Source organism: Lupinus angustifolius, unplaced genomic scaffold (genome assembly GCF_001865875.1).
Source record: "Lupinus angustifolius cultivar Tanjil unplaced genomic scaffold, LupAngTanjil_v1.0 Scaffold_303, whole genome shotgun sequence".
Taxonomy (NCBI): domain Eukaryota; kingdom Viridiplantae; phylum Streptophyta; class Magnoliopsida; order Fabales; family Fabaceae; genus Lupinus; species Lupinus angustifolius.
The window spans coordinates 132,362-136,266 of NW_017727630.1; positions in this window are offsets into that span (position 1 = coordinate 132,362).

The window sequence follows — 3,905 nt, forward strand, 5'->3', positions numbered from 1 at the left end:
TTTCGGTTTATCTTTAGGCTGATCGTCCACAAGATGTTGCGGAACGAAAGGGCCGTTCACTACGGATTCCCAAATATCCGAGTCTATGGCTTCAATAAAAATTTGCATGCGCACTTTCCAGTAGGCATACCCTTCACCACCATATAGGTGGTCGATTAATGGATGACCCATCACCACCAAATGGATTTGAAGAACCCATTCCTTTTCCCTTTAGGATCACGAATACGCGGTTGAGCTAGCACTTCGTACTAGCTCTGATACCACTTGTTAGGTATCAGTGGTTACAATACACCTAGAAGGGGGGGTTGAATAGGTGTCGCGGTTAGAATTACCGCTTTTCGCAAATCAACACTTAATGCTGAATCAACCCTATTTAATCGATTAAGGAGAAGAAGATAATCGATTATATGCACAATCTTAATCGATTAACACAAAGAACAGTTTTAAACAGAAACAGTTTTAATCGATTAACAGAAACAGGATAATCGATTAACACAGCAATATTAATCGATTAAACAGAACCAGTAAGCAATTACAGAAACGATTAAATGCGAAACAGATAACCGATAACAGAACGAATACAGAGCTTACAAATTTGTATATCAGAATAGCTTGCAATACAACAAAAGAACAGAATGTATTAGTTGAATCAAATATACAAATTAAATCGATTGAAAACAGTAAAGAGAGAGAGAGAAACAAATCCTGCAAATCGAATTTTTATCCTGGTTCGTTTGCTGTCCACTGCAAACTACATCCAGGCCTCCCGGCTGACTTGGGAGATTTCCTTCACTATAATCGAATCAATGTAATTTACAAACACATTATCCAATTACAACACTTAGCAAATGACAAGAAATCAAAGAAACTATCCAATGGTTTGACTCCCTTCCTACCGATAAAGAAAACGTTTCTTTCGGCGTAGCCCCAGCCAAAGAATCTCTCGTTCTTTCCTTTTCTTACACTCTAAGCTATGAAGAAACACACAATCTCTACTGGTGATACGACACCAAGAGATTCCCTTTCACAACAATTACACAAGAATTACAAGAGTAATATTAAGCTATACCTAAGCTCAAATACAACATGAAGGCTTTACTCTAATGCACATTTAACACAAACACATGTGAAATGACAAGTATTAGTTATGAAAACAGAAGTTACAGAATCATAAAATTCATGAAAAAACGCATCAAAATATGCATGAACATGTGAGGGAAAACATGAGAGATTATAACATGAAATGCACTCAATCCTAAAGCAAGGAATCTCTCATTTCTAAACTCACTAATGCAATTAACAAATAGATGCAGCAATTAACACGTAGAATGCTCTAACTCTCTAATAAATGCAACATGCAACTTATGAGATTAATTCTGAAAACGCAGTTTATAAAGAATCAGTCCAGAACCCCAGATAATCGATTAAATACCTTCTTAATCGATTAACGGGACTAAAAATCATAACTGATTCTGTTTTTCAGTTTTTCAGTTTCAACAACTTAAAAATCAGTTAGGTTAATCGATTAACGTAAACCTTTAATCGATTAACTGCATTACAAAAACGTGTTCCAGTGGCAACCACTTTACACAGCAGTTGGGTTAATCGATTAAAGGTATGGTTAATCGATTAACACTAAATAAAATATGTATTTTCAAATAGAAAACATCAAATATGTTATGCACTTAGATAATACATGTTTGACACTTAGTTTTATGCCTAGAATGCATATATACATGTATTTATGTAATGCATGAACATCCATTTTCTTAGTGTTTTTGATTCCAACATTGACTAAGCATCCATTGTTCATTCATTCCAATATTGATTTAACATACTAACATGTATTGGTCTTTCAATTTATGTATGGATACATCATTTATGTAAGGAAGACATGCATTATTCTTTTAATTTATATAAGGAAGACATATGTTGGTCTTTGAATTATTTGGTTATTTAATGTTTGTGTCATAACATATATGTATCGATCATTCAATGTTTGTGTCATAAAATACATTTCTCTACTAATTACATCTATGATAATATTTATGTTAAAGAATTTAGATTTAGGTTAAAATTTTACATAAAGAATTAAGATATAGGTTAATATTTTAGTTAACCTATATGTTAATAATACCTTATAAATTCGTTACTTAACATATAAATACACTAATGTATGTGTTAATAATTTAGTTAATAAGTGAGTTAAAATTTAAATTATCTTAGTTAATATAGTTAACTATTTGTTAATAGTTTAGTTAATACACTAAATTAAATTAGTTAATATACTAACATGTGTTGATTATTTTGTTATTGTTTTTGATTCGAACATTGACCAAGCATATATTGATCATTTATTCCAATATTGATTAATACACTAATATGCATTAGTGTTTGAATTTGTGTAAGGAATACATTATTTGAGTAAGGAAGACATGCATTGGTTTTTCAATTTGTGTAAAAAAAACATACATTGGTCTTTGAATTATTTGGTCATTCAATGTTTATGTCATAAAATGCATTGCTATACTAATTAAATATACATCTGTATTTTAGTTAAAAAATTTAGATTTAGGTTAGTATTTTACTTAAAATTTTGATATTGGTAAATATTTTACTTAACCTACACGTTAGTAAACCCTATAAATTCATGAATTCACTTATTAATATACTCACCATTATGTTAATAATTTAGTCAATAAATTAAGTCAAAATTTAAATTATCATTGTTGATACACTGACCTATTTATTAATAATATAGTTAATACACTAAATTAACTTAGTTAATATACTAACATGCGTTGGTCATTTTATTAGTGTTTTTTATTCCAACATCCACAAAGCATGTATTAGCCATTCATTCCAATATTGATAAATACACTAACATGCATTGGTCTTCCAATTTGAGTAAGGAATACATCATTTGTTTAAGGTAGGCATACATTGGTTTTTCAATTTGTGAAAGGAAGACATGCATTGGTCTTTGAATTATTTGGTCATTCAATGATTGTGTAAATAAATACATGCATTGGTCATTCATTGTTTGTGTCATAAAATACATTGCTATACTAATTAAATATAAGCTAATATTTTAGTTGAAGATTATAGATTTAGGTTAATATTTTACTAAACAAATTAGATAAAGGTTAATATTTTACTTAACCTATATGTTAGTAATTCCTTATAAATTTGTTGCTTAACATATTAATAGACTAACCAATATGTTAATAGTTTAGTTAAAATTTAAATTATCTTATTTAATACACTAACGTATTTGTTAATAATTAAGTTCATACACTAAATTAACTTAGTCAATACACTAACATGTATTGGTCCTTTTATTAGTGTTTATGATTCCAACATTCACCATGCATGCATTGGTTTTTCATTCCTATATTGATTAATACACTAACACACATTTGTATAACAAACACATTCATTGGTCTTTCAATATGTGTAAAAAAGACATACATTGGTCTTTGAGTTATTTTGTCATTAAATGTTTATGTCATAAAATGCATGAATTGATCATTCATTATTTGTGAGATAAAATAAATTGCTATACTAACTGCTAAAGTTTTAGTTAAATAATTTATATTTAGGTCAAGCTTTAACTTAAATTTTTTAGATATTGGTTAATATTTTACTTATCTTATATGTGAATAATACCAAATAAATTCGTTACTTAACATTATAATATACTAACCTATATGTTAATGATTTAGTTAATAAAGTAAGTTAAAATTTAAATTATCTTAGTTAATACACTAACCTATTTGTTAATAATTTTGTTAACACACTAAATTAACTTAGTTATTATAGCAACTTGCATCGGTCATTTTGTTAGTGTTTTTTATTCGAAAATTGACCAAGCATACATTGATCATTCATTACAATATTGATTA